We start from the raw sequence: 17,589 nt of genomic DNA, 5'->3' as shown, positions 1-17,589 counted from the left end.
TTGTAGAAGGTATAAAAGTGTAGACTATTTTCCAGATGGGGAGAATAATCAAAAGATAATGGTGCAAAGGGATTTGGGGGTCCTTTGGGGGAATGCAAGACTCCCTGGAGGTTAACCTGAAGTTTGAGTCAGTGGTAAGGAAGGGAAATGCAATGTTTGCATTCATTTTGAGAGTACTAGTATATTAGAACAAGGATGTAATGCAGAGTCTTCATAAGGCATTGGTCAGACCACAATTGGTACTGTGAGCAACTTTGAGCCCCTTACCTAAGAAAAGGTGTACTGACATTGGAGAGGATCCAGAGGAGTTTCACGAGCATGATTCCAGGGATGAAAGGGTTAACAGATAATTTGCTTTTGAGGGCTCTGTACCTGTACTCACTGGAGTTTAGAAGCATGGAGGAGGGATCTCATTGAAACCTATGGATTATTGAAAGGCCTGGATAGAATGGATGTGGCGAGGAAGTTTCCTACGGTGGGTGAGTCTCGGACCAGGGGGACAGCCTTAGAATAGGTGTTGAACCTGTGTTATGCATTGCCACAGACGGCTGTAGAATCAAGTCATTGAATACAGTATATTTAAGGTGGAGGTTGATAAGTTCCAGATTAGCCAGTGTGTCAATTATGATGGGGGCGGAAGGCAGGAGAACGGGGTGGAGAGGCAGAGCAAATCAGCCATGACGGAATGGCACAGCAGACTTGATGGGCTGAATGGCTTAGTTCTGCTGTCTTAGGAAGGAAAGTTGAATGCCAACATAGAGATGCATTTCCATGTCCATATAGGAAAATAAATCTTCTTCGGGCTTTGTGATTTGAAACTATTAAATTAGATTGATATTCAGCAATCTAAATAAAGGAAAGCAACATTGACAGCTCAACATTCATTATCCACAGAGTGCAGCTTCTACTCATGCACAGAGGAGGCATTTAGAGAGCAAGGGAATTTATGAGAGTGATTTAATTCTAAACTTCGTCTGAGTTTTGTGTTGGAACTTCTTAGCATTATATTGCAGTTGCAGTGTTAATTGTAAACAAGTTAATGATTACAAAAAAAACCAACTTTTTCTCCCAGGGGATATATATTAAATCTTGGGGCTGCCTCCAGCACATCCTTGTGTCTGTTGGTTGTTAACAATATGATCTATTTTACTGAATGTTTCAATTATACATGTGACAAATAAATCTGAATCCAAATCTGAGTGGATTTTGCTTTTGCAAAGAGTGCCGCTTTCTTAGAGCACAGTTTCGACCAACTGTGGAGAACAAGAATTTGAAGCAGGAGAAGTGGACATATTTTTTAAAAAGTGTTAAATTAACAAGAAAGTAACAAGTGTTCAATAAACAGCAAATTTAGAACTTACTCTAAGGTAAGATAAAGGCATGGAGTAATTCAATCAAAGTTGCAAATTAACTGTATGTGTACATACATTGGAAATGGAGACAAAATATAATGTATCTTTGATTATGAATGGTCAGCTGACACTTGTGTTCAATTCTGCATCTTGGGTGAATGTCAACATGAGGGAAAATATCTTGAGTTGTTAAAAGTTAGTTAAGATTAGGAATTTATTGCCTCAAGGGAGTTGGAGAAAAATAAAATCAGTCACTGCCTTCCAAAAAGAATTGGAGAGTTACTTGAGGGAATATAATTTGTAGGGCTATGGTCAAAGAACAAGGGATTGGGTGAAGTCTTACAGGAGATGGACTGGACTCAATGTGCTGAAAACTAATCTAGAATCACTTGCTGACAATAGACATCTACAGAACCTTTTCTTCAGTATATTGAAAATCAGTGAAGATTCTTCATTTAAAGATTTCCCTCCAACACTTCGAATTAAAATAGAACTAATTGCCAATATTCAAACTGGCAATAAAAAACCAAAACCTGAAAGTCATTGTGAACAGGATGTGACACTACATCCTCAGATCAAGAATGAGTGACCAGTTGAAGGGGTGGAATCTGCAGAAAGGGAGTAGATAATTCAGCAGATACTAAAACAGTGTCCATACATCCCCTGCAACTTGCAGCATAACAGACAGAAGCCGGTGGTTGCAAAACTTTCATTCTGCCCCACCATTCAGTGGGATCTTTGCCTCCATTTCACTTTCTTGCCGATTTTCCATGATCCTCAATTCTTGTCATAGAAACTCTAGTCTCTACCAAGCTTGAATATATTCAATATTTCAGCCAAAGATTTATGATGATTAAGAGAAAAAAATTCTTTCATCACTTTCTTAAATTACCCTTTATTCTGAAACCATGTCCCCTAGTCTTAAGAACCCAATTAGGAGAACATCCTCTCAGCATTTACCCTGTCAAGCTCCATGGGATCCCCTATGTTTCAATAAGATCACATATTTTCTAAACACCAATGAGGTAGGAGTTCTAACGTCCAACAACAGAGGGTGAGCACCAGCTGTCTGTCTTTTGATCTCTATGCTATACTACCAGAGAAGGGACAGCCTGCTGCTGTGGGAAGTTGTGCCCAGGTTTTTTTCCCCCACATCTGTGACGTGGACTTGGACTATAAAATCGTTTTTTCATTCTCACAGTTTTTATATTCTGTGTTTTATCGCCTGATCTTCTTGGGTTTTTTTGTGCAGGGAGGGGGATTTGGGGGTCAATGTGACTGGCCGGAAGACCACAACCTGCACTGATTAGTGATAACATCTCTTCCTCGCTGATGCTCAACAATGGTGCACCTCAGGGGTGTGTGCTTACCCACTCCTCTACTCTCTCTATACCCATGACTTTGTGGTTGGGCGTAGCTCAAAGACCATCTATAAATTTGCTGATGATACAACCATTGTTGGTAGCATCTCAGAAGGAGACGAGAGGGCGTACAGGAGCGAGATATGCCAACTCGTGGAGTGGTGTCACAGCAGAAACCTTGCACTCAACATCGGTAAGACAAAACAGTTGATTGTGGACTTCAGGAAGGGCAAGACGAAGACGCACACACCAATCCTCATAGAGGGATCAGAAATGGAGAGAGTGAGCAGCTTCAAGTTCCTGGGTGTCATGATCTCTGAGGATCTAACCTGGTCCCAACATATTGCTGCAGTTATAGAGAAGGCAAGACAGCCACTATACTTCATTAGGAGTCTGAAAAGATTTGGTATGTCAACAAATACACTCAAAAACTTCTATAGATGTACTGTGGAGAGCAGTCTGACAGGCTGCATCACTGTCTGGTATGGGGGGAGGGGGGTTGGTGAGCTACTGCACACAACCGGAAGAAGCTGCAGGGGGTTGTAAATTTAGTCAGCTCCATCTTGGCTATTAGCCTACAAAATACACAGGACATCTTCAAGGAGCGTTGTCTCAGAAAGCCTCCAGCGCCCAGGGCATGCCCTTTTCTCACTGTTACCATCAGGAAGGAGGTACAGAAGCCCAAAGGCACACACTCAGTGATTCAGGAACAGCTTCTTCCCATCTGTCATCTGATTCCTAAATGGACATTGAACCCGTGAACACTACCTCACTTATTTAATATATATTATTTCTGTTTTTGCACTAATTTTAATCTACTCTATGTATGTATACTGTAATTCATTTACTTATTTATTATTGTTGTTATTAGTATTATTTTTTTTTCTCTTCTTCTATATTATGCATTGAACTGCTCCTGCTAAGTAAACAAATTTCACCACACATGCTGGTGATAATAAACCTGATTCTAACCCTGATTCTGATCTGTCTTGCTCGGCTATTTTGTGGGAGGAGGGATCTGGGGGTCAATGTGCCTGATCTGTTTTGCTTGGTTATTTTGAGGGAGGAGGGATTTGGGGGTCAATGTGCCTGATCTGTTTTGCTTGGTTTTTCTGCAGGCTGAGGGATTTGGGTGTCAATATGCCTGATCTGCTTTGCTCCGTTTTTGTGCCGAAGGGGGGATTTTGGGGGTTGATGTTCATGCTGCTTCTCCTTTCTTTCTTGGTTTCATGGCTACCTGGAGAATTAAGGAATTTCAGAGTTGTATACTTTGGTAATGAAATGAACCTTTGAACCTGATATGTGACAGCCAGTGGTGGAAGTGATACAGTGATGAGAAAGATTTCATTAGTAAACTAAGGAAACTAATACAAGCTGTGATGCCGTTGAAATAATGCAGATAAATGAGAAAGATGAAGGAGTCAAGGATGAAAACTCTGATGATGACAATGCAAGATGTTAATCTTTGTCACACTGCTTATATTTAGATTAATGGGTAGAATCAAGACATAAAAGTGCAGTTTGAAATGCAATAACCACTTAAAATATTGAAAATTAATTCCACGGATCATATCACATTCATACATCACAATTAGGATGCTTTCAGTAGAATCCAGAACCTCAGCTTCAAGCAATCTTTTTTTCTCATTTGTGGAGTGCTTGTTTAGGCTTGGAAGGTCTGCTGTGAACTTCATGGTGAAAACACTGTTTCTGCATGTATGTTAAATGAGATTGCCTTGAATGTTCTTGAAAGCTTCTCACAAAATCTGACGCTCTTCTAAAAAAAAAGATAGCATGATTTTGATTGGGGCTTATGCCCAAACTGAAACTGTGTCTGCTGGAGAGACGTCAAGTTGAGACTGCAGCATCCGATGATTTGCCAAGAGTCAGCCTAAACATGGGTGGGCCCCTACACCATCTCACCATAAAAGATTCAAAGTATATTTATTATCAAAGTATGTGTGCAATATACACGGTGTGACTTGTATTCCCCATGGACTGCCATAACACAAAGAAAGACATCAAATGTGCTCCCCCCACACACAAAAATATCATGCAAACAGCCACAAGAGCGAAAACACAGAATATGAAACACTAAATAGAAAGAGTCCAAGCGTATCCTGTTCAGCTCACTTCATTTCTGCAGGCTGCCCTGATCAAAATCGCCCAAATTAGCAACAACAAAAGGAGCGACCAGAAACCAGAAACAGGTTATATTGTGAACTGGAGTCCACAAACCGAGCACTGAGGGACAGAGAGACCATTCGAATGCAGGGACCTTTCTTTGGGAGCAGCAAGCAGGAGGCAGAGAGAAAGACTGTCACACGCAGATACCTTCCTTCCACAGCAGTCAGTGAGAGGCTGGTAGACAGCGCTGAACACCCATTCACCAACAGCACCCGCCTCGATGATTTCTATCTTCCACAGAGCATTAATCAGTGAGATCGGCAAGAAATGAAGTCGATCATGGGCTCGTGCCCCATCTCTGGGCTACTTGGCCTGGAGGCCACACACTTCACGCAAGGTTTCACGGAATCCTCTCAGAAGCAGCAAAGCACGAGTTCACTCAATCAGCTCAAAAACACATCGCCAAAATGTATGTAGATCACAGGCTCCAACAGTAGCAGAACCACATTCGAAAGAAGAACAAGATGTAAAGGAAGTGAAAGAAGTAGTTTCGTGAATTACCTCTAGGATGTCACCATAGTTGCATTGTTCGCTGTCACCATCTTCCAATGAATGATCTACTTTTACTGATAACAGCCTCCAATTAAACGTTCATATATCAGGAGCATTTAATGACTCTGGGCCTGTACTCACTGTTGTTTAGAAAAATAAGGGGGCATCTCATTGAAACCTTCCAAATATTGAAAGGCTTGGATAGTGTGGACATGGAGGAGATATTTCTAATAAGATTAGATCAGATTAGATTAGATTATGAGGACACACAGTCCTCTTTTATTGTCATTTAGTAATGCATGCATTAAGAAATGATACAATATTCCTCCAGCGTGATATCACAGAAACACAGGACAGACCAAGACTGAAAAACTAACAAAACCACATAATTATAACCTATAGTTACAACAGTGCAACAATACCATAACTTGATGAAGAACAGTCTATGGCACAGTAAAAAAGTTCAAAGTCTCTCAAAAGTCCCACATCTCACGCAGACGGGAGAAGGAAGAAAACGCTCCCTGCCATGCCCGATCACAGTCCGACTCTGAGTCGTCCGAAAGCTTCGAGCTCTGATCAGCCCTCAGACACCGAGTACCGAGCACCATCTCTACCCGAACGCTTCGACCTCAGCCTCGGTTGCCAGCAGCTGGCAAAGCTGGGGATTTTGGAGCCTTCCCTCCGGAGATTCTTGATCGCACAGTAACAACGGCAGTGAAACCAGGCATTTCAGAAATTTCTCCAGATGTTCCTCTGCTTCTCACGTCTGTCTTCATCAAATCAGAATTGTCCACAGCCCCTATTTAACAGATACCATATCATTTCACCGGAGAGCTGCACGCGCTGTATCACGCTGCCATCTTCTCCTCACACTTTCATAAGACCATAAAATATAGGAGCAGAATTAGGCCATTTGGCCCATCGAGTTTGCTCTGCAATTTCAATATGGCTGTTCCCATTTTCCTCTCAGCTCCAGTACCCTGCCTTCTCTCTGTATCTCTTGGTGCCCTGAACAATCAATAATCTATCAACCTCTGCTTTACATATACATAAAGACTTGGCCTCCACAGCTGCCTGTGACAATAAATTCCACACAAAAAAGAATAAATCAACCGATAAAATGATATAAAGAAAATGGCAAGTATACTCAAAACAGTATTCGTCAGACCCTCTCCCTCTCCTTGAAAAACACAAGAGCCATTAGGATTTTCTCAACTCTGCGGTGTGCAGATACTCAGGACACCCAGACTGAAGGGCAGCCTTCCACTCCTGGTATGGAGTGCGCGTGCTATACTTCTGAAATTTTCATGGTACACTGAAGTTATCCTGACACTTAAAGTTCAAAGTACATATATGTCACCATATACAACCCTGAGATTCGTTTTCTTGCTCACATGCTCAGTAAGTCCAAGAAATATAATAGAATCAATGAAAGACTGCACCCAAAAGGCTGGACAAACAACCAAAGTGGAAAAGACAACAAACTGTGCAAATACATAAAGAAAGAAAAGGGAATCTTAATAATAAACAAGCAATAAACATCAATAACATGAGATGAGGAGATCCTGAAAGTGAGCCTTTAGTTTATGGGAATAGTTCAGTGATGGGGCAAGTGAAGTTCAGTGAAGTTTTCCTCCCTGGTTCAAGAGCCTGAAGATTGAAGGGTAATAACTGTTCCTGAACCTGGTGGTGTGAGTCCTGAGACTCCTGTACCTTCTTCGTGATGGCGCAGCAAGAAGAGAGCATGACTTGGTTGGTGGAGGTCCCTGATGATGGATGCTGCTTTCTTGTGACAGTGCACCATGTAGATTTGCTCAATGGTGAGGATAGCTTTACCCGTGAACTTCCTTTGGACCCTCTCCAATTTTGACACATCCTTTCTAAGATAAGGGGCCCAAAACAGCTCACAATACTCCAAGTGAAGCCTCATCAGTGATTTATAAAGTGTCAATATATTCTAGTCCTCTTGAAATGAACGCTAACATCCTTGCTTTTACAGTGCTTATAAAAATCATTCACCACCCTTGGAAGTTTTCATATTTTATTGTTTTACAACATTGAATCAATAAATAAATAAAGGCATCCATTAGTCTTGCGAGACCATGGATCTGCACCTGGAAAGTCTTCAATCTCCAGGGCGCAGGCCTGGGCAAGGTTGTATGGAAGACCAGCAGTTGCCCATGCTGAAAAGTCTCCCCTCTCCACGCCACCGATGTTGTCCAAGGGAAGGGCATTAGGACCCATACAGCTTGGCACCAGTGTCGTCACAGAGCACTGTGTGATTAAGTGCCTTACTCAAAGACACAACACGCTGCCTCGGCTGGGGCTCAAATTCACGACCTTCAGATCGCTAGTCGAATGCCTTAACCATTTGGCCACGTGCCCACACGAACACCTTGGATCACAATGGATTTAACCTGCCTTTTTTTTGACACTGATCAACAAAAAAAAAGACTCTTTCTTGTTAAAGGGAAAACAGTTCTCTACAAAGTGATCTTCGCATCTCTGTTCTGAATGGGCGCCCTTCAATCCTTAAGTCATGCCCTCTCGTACTAGACTCCCCCATCATGGGAAACAACTTTGCCACATTCACTCTGTCCATGCCTTTCAACATTCAAAATGTTTCTATGAGGACCCCCCTCATTCTTCTAAACTCCAAGGAATACAGTCCAAGATCGGACAAACGTTCCTCATATGTTAAACCTCTCATTCCCGAAATCATTCCAGTGAATCTTCTCTGTACCCTCTCCAACGTCAGCACATCCTTTCTTAAATAAGGAGACCAAAACTGTCCACGGTACTCCAAGTGAGGTCTTACCAGCGCCTTATAGAGCCTCAACATCACATCCCTGCTCCTATACTCTATTCCTCTAGAAATGAATGGCATATGTTTTTCTTGACACTGATTGACAGAAAAAGACTTTTTCATTTCAAAGTGAAAACCGATCTCTACAAAATGATATAAATTAATTACAAATATGAAACACAAAAGAATTGATTGCATAAGTATTCACCCCTTCAAGTCAGTATTTAGTAGATGCACCTTTGGCAGCAATTACAGCCTTGAGTCAGTGTGGATAGGTCTATTTCAGCTTTGCAAATCTAGACACCACAACTTTTTCCATTCTTCTTTAGAAAACTGTTCAAGCTCTGTCAGATTGCATGGAGATAGTGAGTGAATAGCCCTTTTCAAGTCCAGTCACAAATTTTCAATTAGGTTGAGATCTGAACTCTGACTTGGCTGTTCCAGGATATAAAATTTGTTGTTTTTAAGCCATTTCTGTGTAGCTTTGTCTTTATGCTTGGAGTCATTGTTTTGCTGGAAAACAAATCTTCTCCCAAGTCACAGTTCTCTTGCAGACTGCATCAGGTTTTCCTCCAGGATTTCTCCGTATTTTGCTGCATTCACTTTACCCTCTACCTTCATAAGCTTGCCAGGGCCTGCTACAGTGAAGCATCCCCACAGCATGATGCAGCCACCACCATGCTTCATAGTAGGGATGGTGTGTTTTTGATGATGTGAGGTGTTTGGCTTCCACTAAAAGCTTTTTCAAGTACATAAAGAGTAAAAGACAGGTGACAGTAGATATAGGACCGATAGAAAATGATGCTGGAGAAATTGTAATGGAAGATAAGGAGATGGCGGAGGAACTGAATGAGTATTTTGCATCAGTCTTCACTGAGGAAGACATCAGCAGTATACTGGACACTCAAGGGTGGCAGGGAAGAGAAGTGTGCGCAGTCACAATTATGACAGAGAAAGTACTAAGGAAGCTGAATAGTCTAAGGGTAGATAAATCTCCCGGACCAGATGGAATGCACCCTCGTGTTCTGAAGGAAGTAGCTGTGGAGATTGCGGAGGTATGAGCAATGATCTTTCAAAAGTCAATAGATTCTGGCATGGTTCCGAAGGACTGGAAGATTGCAAATATCACTCTGCTATTTAAGAAGGGGGCAAGGAAGCAAAAAGGAAATTATAGACCTGTTAGCTTGACATCGGTGGTTGGGAAGTTGATAGAGTCGATTGTCAAGGATGAGGCTACAGAGTATCTGGAGGCATATGACAAGATAAGCAGAACTCAGCATGGTTTCCTTAAAGGAAAATCCTGCCTGACAAACTTATTACAATTTTTTGAAGAAATTACAAGTAGGCTAGACAAGGGAGATGCAGTGGATGTTGTATATTTGGATTTTCAGAAGGCCTTTGACAAGGTGCCACACATGAGGCTGTTTAACAAGATAAGAGCCCATGGAATTACAGGAAAGTTACGTATGTGGATAGGGCATTGGCTAATTGGCAGGAAACAGAGAGTGGGAATAAAGGGATCCGATTCTGGTTGGCTGCCGGTTACCAGTGGTGTTCCACAGTGGTCCGTGTTGGGGCCGCTTCTTTTTACGTTGTACATCAACGATTTGGATTATGGAATAGATGGCTTTGTGGCTAAGTTTGCTAATGATACAAAGATAGGTGGAGGGGCCAGTAGTGCTGAGGAAACAGAAAGTCTGCAGAGAGACTTGGATAGATTGGGAGAATGGGCAAAGAAGTGGCAAATGAAATATAATGTTGGAAAGTGTATGGTTATGCACTTTGGCAGAAGAAATAAACGGGCAGACTATTATTTAAGTGGGGAGAGAATTCAAAGTTCTGAGATGCAACGGGACTTGGGAGTCCTCGTGTAGGATACCCTTAAGGTTAACCTCCAGGTTGAGTCAGTGGTGAAGAAGGCATATGCAATGTTGTCATTCATTTCTAGAGGAGTAGAGTATAGGAGCAGGGATGTGATGTTGAGTCTCTACAAGGCGTTGGTAAGACCTCACTTGGAGTACTGTGGGCAGTTTTGGTCTCCTTATTTAAGAAAGGATGTGCTGATGTTGGAGAGAGTACAGAGAAGATTCACTAGAATGATTCTGGGAATGAGAGGGTTAACATATGAGGAATGTTTGTCCACTCTTGGACTATTCCTTGGAGTTTAGAAGAATGAGGGGAGACCTCATAGAAAAATTTCGAATGTTGAAAGGTATGGACAGAGTGGATGTGGCAAAGTTGTTTCCCATGATGGAGGAGTCCAGTATGAGAGGGCATGTTTTAAGGATTGAAGTGTGCCCATTCAGAACAGAGATGCGAAGAAATTTTTCAGCCAGAGGGTGGTGAATCTATGGAATTTGTTGCCACAGGCGGCAATGGAGGCCAAGTCATTGGGTGTATTTAAGGCAGAGATTGATAGGTATCTGAGTAGCCAGGGCATCAAAGGCTATGGTGAGAAGGCGGGGGAGTGGGACTAAATGGGAGAATGGATCAGCTCATGATAAAATGGTGGAGCAGACTCGATGGGCCAAATAGCCAACTTCTGCTCCTTTGTCTTATGGTCTATGGTCTAATTCAGAAACCTTTGCTAAATCATTCAATCATAGGAAGAGCATGGTCAAGCAGAGCATCTTTTCTCTCTCGAAATCCACCCAACCACAAGAAGATAGGGGAGCAGATAGATTTCAACATTCCCTTTCACTGCCAGATCTAAACATTATACCTCATAACCCAACATACCTTTATCACGGACTTTATGCTGCGGAAAAGCAGATTCGCACATTTGGTGAGCAGGACAGAAGACTCTGACTGAGGGTAAGCACATTAGCTACTTATTTACAAGACGAACAGTAAAACACTCAACCATACTTCCAAGTCAAACAAGTACTTATCTAAGCCCACTAAGTTTTATGACCACAACACTGAACAGTCAATGACCCTTCAAGCTAACCTCAGTTACAATGTCTTATCCAAACCGAGCATCTGAAGTGACAGGACAAAACAAACACTAAACATCCACGCAGTGACAAACATTTAACAGGAGGGTGCACACAGGCCTTCTGCACTACAGCATACCCCCAAATGTTTACCATTTTCGCAGCACCCTCATCGACCTGATCCATGGTGACCCAACATAAAAGAGAGACCGCATGATTACTGCACATCAGAGCTAAAACCCACCGGCACCATGATGTCATCAGCTAAAAGCCAGTCCCTACCTCCCACGGCAGCGTGGCTTTTGATAAGCGGGCAAGCTAAAATATTTACTACAACACTGCAGCAGTTCAGGAAGGTGCCTCATCGCTACCAAGGGAAATCGCAGAGAGGTAGTTGAATGTTTCGATGTTGATTCCTTCATTCATGTAGAAGTACAGCGAATCATTATTGATGACTTCAAAAAAATAGGATCTTTTTACTTTTTAATTATCTACCCTTTTTCTTGATCTTTACTCTTCTTCATTTTCTGTTGCTATTTGAGATAAGCTATACTTCCTGATTCTAATCCTGTATTTGTTCATTACCAATTCCTTAGTGTGGTTGCTTAAAAAGGTAGAAGATTGCCTGCACTCTTCAGCCAGGACAGAGCTCATCTGCTGAAGGCATATGTTGAAATAGCACTCCAAATACACCCAAGCTTCAATGCAAAATCCCACAGAAAGTCATTGGGAAATGTAAATGTATTGAATTGGTTCATTTGCCACAGAATGAAACCAGCCATGCTAACTTCCATTATGTTAACTTTGACGGCAAGTAAAACAGCCTCCAGCTACAAAGTGTACCACTGACGATCTCAATCAGGATTGGATATCGTGGCCAATCTTCTCTCTATGTTTAGGGAATATAACATAACACCTGGTTGTTACTGGACTAATACTCCAGAGGTCTTGCCAAACAATCTGGATAGACAAGTTCAAATTCACAGCAGCTGGGAAAATTTTAAAAAAGTTAAGTAAATGAGTCTGAAATAAGAAGCTGGTGCCATTAAACATGGCGATGAAACTGCCAGATAGTTGTGCAAATCCATCTGGTTGCTTTTGGAGAAGGAAACCTACCATCTGTACTGACTGGTCTATATTTGATTCCAGATGCACTTGTACTGACTTCGAGTTGTACTCCAAAATGCCAAGGAAAATGTTGATTTATCCAGAAGGTAAATCAGCAGCCACATCCCAAATGCAATCGGGGATGGTAAATTAACGCCAGCCTTGCCACAAGATACCCACTTAGCAAAGACTGAAACTCCTTTACCAGGCTCTTCACCGAACAATACCTGCTTGTGAATCTTGCAGCTGATAGATTTTAATGCTGTAAAAAAGGGTGTCCATTCCTATTTTGTTCTGAAACTTTCGTTTTTGTATAAACATACACTCTCTGCCCACAGTAGGCCGATAATAATTCACATTGTCTAAGCTAATCAAATCTGGTATTTTGTGCAATCTTAATTATATTGGAGAACAAAAGGTTTGCACTGAATGCAATTCCCCAAGGATTTAGCTCAGCCTTCCCTTCAACAAAAAATGAGGCCATTGACAAATATAGAACACCTGCAAACCCTCTGTCCTCCATCTGCTGCTGCAAAGTTTGTTGGTAGACTTTTATCAACAGAAATAAAGCTGCCTCAATTCTTCATAGAAAAACAAGATAGAAACAAATCTTGGCTTCTTCACAGTTCTGACAAAGGGTCTTTGACCTGAGAAGTTAACTCTTTCTCCACATTTGCAGTCTGACCTGCTGAGTATTTCCAGCGTTATCTTTGTTTTTATTTTAGATTTCTAGCATCCACATTTTTTGTCCCACTTGCTCGATTCAACTTCAATACTTTCTCAATAGTGTCTTTCGCCATCAATACAGAAACCTTCAGTTTGTGTTTTCAATACAAGAAAACAAAATTCAGTGCTGGAAGTTGCTGGTACATCAACTCATAGGGAAGAGTCGAAAAAGGTTATGAAGGATAGTTGCTCAGCATATCCAAACCATCTGTCTCAATATTCTATGGTTTCGTCAACCATTTCCTTGCGACAGAAAGAACATTTGAGAGACCCCCATGGTGTGCAAAGCCTCAGAAATGAAGAAAACATAGAAGCTGCATCAATATTCACGGAGAATGATTACAACCTCCCAGCATTTGGTGGGAGGCAGATATACCATCTTAAAGATGGGCCTCATTTACAAATAGCTGGTAAATGTGTGCACCAAGCAGGCCACACAACCATCACTCAATGTGGGGAGTCAATTGATTCTCATGCTAAGGTGAATGGAAGTTAAATTGGTTTATTATTGTCACATGGTACCAAGGCACAGTGAAAAACTAGGTGTTGCATTCCATCCAAAAAGATCATTTCATCACATTTATTTACTGAGGCAGTACAATGGAAAAGCAACAAGAAATGCAGAATGAACGATTACAGTTGCAGAAAAAGTATAGAGCAAGCAAATAATGAGGTGTAAGGTCAAGAGTCCATCGTATCAAACAATGAGAGTGAAGAGAAAACAACCTACAAGCGTAAGAAAGGCCAACAGCATGTTGTAGTATGTTCATTTTCAGCCTTGTAACAATTCATCAATCTCCTGACACCAAACAGAAAACAAATTATCAAAATATAACTCTAAGAGTGGAGGTGGTCTTTACCAAAGGAGGTGTAAGGCACTCCTTTCCTCCGCTAGCCTGCAGGTCACCCTTGGGCAAGGTGTAGCACCTGTTTAGCCTCCCTCCACCCCCCACCCCCACTGGTGTGGTGGTGTGGCGGATGGTTGTATGAGCGGCTGGTGCATATCACAAGTACTGGTTATGCAATCGCTGACACCAGAAAGATCATATCTGAAGAGTATTGGTAATGGCTGGGCTCACCTGTCCTGTAAAGAATCTGCCCAGAAGCGGGCAATGGTAAGCACTTCTGGGGAAAAAAATGCCACGAATAATCATGGTAATGGATAGACCACAATCACCCACATCATGCAACATGGCACATAATAATGATGAATTCTAAGAGAAAATAAAGTCAAAAAGTTAGTGACAAAGTCTAAACTCACTAATTCAGCATGTAAACCAGCAGCAATTATTATACACAGTATGTAGAATCAAGTCTTCACATAATATATCAGGTTCCAATGAAGCAATCATGCACATAATATGGGAACTGTGGTGCTTTCAAATAAAATCCTCAAACAAGTCACATCAGGTCAAATAGCTACACACAAAAGCATAATCCACTGGGCTCACTGATCCATGAGAAATTCAGTTTATTTTTGTGTATCGCTCAGGGCTATCGGCTCCTGTTTATCTCGGGGAAACCCTGTCTGCCCGCCAAACCATGTCTCACGTTTGCGTAGTTGCGGTGTAATGCCACCTAGTACAAACTCACACATCAAATATCAGACAGCACACAATGTACGATTTACAGAGTACACTTTATAGATCTTACTGGAACTATGTAATTAATAGATACAATATAAAAGGAAAGTAAAAAGTGCCAAACTTATCAGAGTTCAACCACTTCGTGCACAACCGTTGGAGCTCAATTAACAGGGTCTTCGTTCCACCATTCGATTCCCTCCAACCTCCTCGACCCTCCACCTGGACCAACCAGGGTGGTCGACCAGCATGCATCCAGCACGTCCTTCCTCTTCGGTTCTCCTCCCGAAAAACCCGCAATTCTCAGCTCAGCACACGCATACAACATAGCATACCATGACTTCCATTGGCTAGCAAACGAATACAATTTCCATTATCACTAAGTATAACCCAAACACACTGCCACAGAGAACTCCTTACTCAGCAGTTAACAGTACAAGAAACCATTTTATTTTAACACTTCAGAGAAGCCATTTTGTAATAGGCAATTAGTAGTAGTAGTAGTAGTAGTAGTCATACTTTATTGATCCCGGGGGAAATTGGTTTTCATTACAGTTGCACCATAAATAATAAATAGTAATAGAACCATAAATAGTTAAATAGTAATATGTAAATTATTCCAGTAAATTATGAAATAAGTCCAGGACCAGCCTATCGGCTCAGGGTGTCTGACCCTCCAAGGGAGGAGTTGTAAAGTTTGATGGCCACTGGCAGGAATGACTTCCTATGATGCTCTGTGTTGCATCTCGGTGGAATGAGTCTCTGGCTGAATGTACTCCTGTGCCCAACCAGTACATTATGTAGTGGATGGGAGACATTGTCCAAGATGGCATGCAACTTGGACAGCATCCTCTTTTCAGACACCACTGTCAGAGAGTCCAGTTCCATCCCCACAACATCACTGGCCTTACGAATGAGTTTGTTGATTCTGTTGGTGTCTGCTACCCTCAGCCTGCTGCCCCAGCACACAACAGCAAACATGATAGCACTGGCCACCACATACTCGAAGAACATCCTCAGCATCGTCCGGCAGATGTTAAAGGACCTCAGTCTCCTCAGGAAATAGAGACGGCTCTGACCCTTCTTGTAGACAGCCTCAGTGTTCTTTGACCAGTCCAGTTTATCGTCAATTCGTATCCCCAGGTATTTATAATCCTCCACCATGTCCACACTGACCCCCTGAATGGAAACAGGGGTCACTGGTACCTTAGCTCTCCTCAGGTCTACCACCAGTTCCTTAGTCTTTTTCACATTAAGCTGCAGATAATTCTGTTCACACCATGAGACAAAGTTTCCTACCGTAGCCCTGTACTCAGCCTCATCTCCCTTGCTGATGCCAGATAATTAACAGGTAACAGTCCATCTAATATTACTAAGAACCCTACATTTGCAGTTTTCTTTTATGCCACACGATCATTAAAAAAAAGTGTGGCTTAGAATTGGCAGAAGAGGATTTGGTCACTTTCTAAAACTTACTATTCCTCTGTTCAATTCCTTCACTGTGGAACTCATCTGCGTTCAGAAGAGTGGCCTGTGTGAACTCAGGCCAACAACCCTGACTGGTAAAACTGTTATGGAAACAGCAATGAAGAATCCTTCTACCTCCTGTCTCTGAGCGCGACAGTATTCCTGAGTATCCACCTGGGACTTACATGGCTGACAGTAGTGAAACCAAGAGGAAGCTGCTGACACGAGAAAGGAAGCTTTGAACACCGGAAGAGATGGAGGACATTCATTGCTGCCTTAAACGCCAGCAGTATAACGGGCATTAGGTACAGCTTGGGTCAGGAATATTGTTGAGAGATGCAAACACTTCGCAATACTTGCAACAAAATTCTGAATGGAATAATTCAAAACTCAACCAAACTGAAAACGTTAATATCTGCAGAGCAAAGTAATTAAGTCCTTCTGTCACTGGGAACGATCAGTTTCTACCAACTGAGATATAATTCTAGAAAAGCCGCCAGAAAAATTATACAAGTACACCAAAACCATTTTTAATTAGGTGCATGTTTATTTTGTGCCTCCTGAATACCAAAGACCATGAATATTTTCACATCTCCATATTTAATAGTTCTCTGGAAAGTATTCTTGTCTCGCCCACCCTTCCAGAGCTCGCATCAACATGGGGACACATTTCTCCCTACCCTGCCGGGAGTATAAATGGATATAGATACTCATCCAGCTACTGTATAACAACTCAAAGAATTAGAAACAAGAGAAGGGGATTTGTCCCTTTGCACCCGCTACACCGTTCAGTTCATGGCTGATCTTCTACTCAATGATGTCTCTGCACTAACCCCATATTTATTTATTCTTATTTAATGATACAGCACAATAGACTTATAAATAAGGTACGGATGCATGGAGTCAGAGGAAGTATATTGGCATGGATAGTGGATTGGTTAACCAATAGAACGCAGAGAGTTGGTATAAATGGGTGTTTCTCCAGTGGGCAGTCAGTGGTGAGTGGGGTACCACAGGGGTCGGTGCTGGGCCCACAGCTGTTTACCATTTACATTGATGATTCTGAAGAGGGGACTGAGTGTAGCATAGCAAAATTTGCTGATGACACTAAACTGAGTGGAAAAGCAAATTGTACAGAGGATGTGGAGAGTCTGCAGAGAGATATAGATAGGTTAAGTGAGTGGGCCAAGGTATGGCAGTTGGAATACAAAATTGGTAAATGCGAGATCATCCACTTTGGAAGGCATAATAGAAGAGCAGATTATTATTTAATAGGTGAAAGATTGCAGCATGCTGTTGTGCAGAGAGACTTGGGAGTGCTTGTGCAGGAATCGCAAAAAATTGGCTTGCAGGCACAACAGGTTATTAAGAAGGCAAACAGAATGTTGGCCTTCATTGCTAGAGGGATTGAATTCAAGAGCAAGGAGGTCATGCTGCAACTATACAGGGTACTGGTGAGGCCACACCTGGAGTACTGTGTGCAGTTCTGGTCTCCATACTTGAGAAAGGATATACTGGCTTTGGAGGCAGTGCAGAGGAGGTTCACCAGGTTGATTCCAGGGATGAAAGGGT

At 42.0% G+C, this 17,589-nt stretch overlaps 1 protein-coding gene across 1 annotated transcript in view; it reads right to left on the bottom strand.

Annotated features, from left to right (window-relative positions):
- ryr2a (ryanodine receptor 2a (cardiac)) overlaps positions 1 to 17,589 on the bottom strand; it is a 785,545-nt gene that overhangs the window by 637,021 nt on the left and 130,935 nt on the right. The gene's annotated exons all lie outside the window — the stretch shown is intronic.

The sequence above is a fragment of the Mobula birostris genome, chromosome 8 (genome assembly GCF_030028105.1).
Source record: "Mobula birostris isolate sMobBir1 chromosome 8, sMobBir1.hap1, whole genome shotgun sequence".
Taxonomy (NCBI): Eukaryota; Metazoa; Chordata; class Chondrichthyes; order Myliobatiformes; family Myliobatidae; genus Mobula; species Mobula birostris.
The sequence above is the reverse complement of the archived record's forward strand: the minus strand, read 5'-3'. Positions and strand labels throughout refer to the sequence as shown.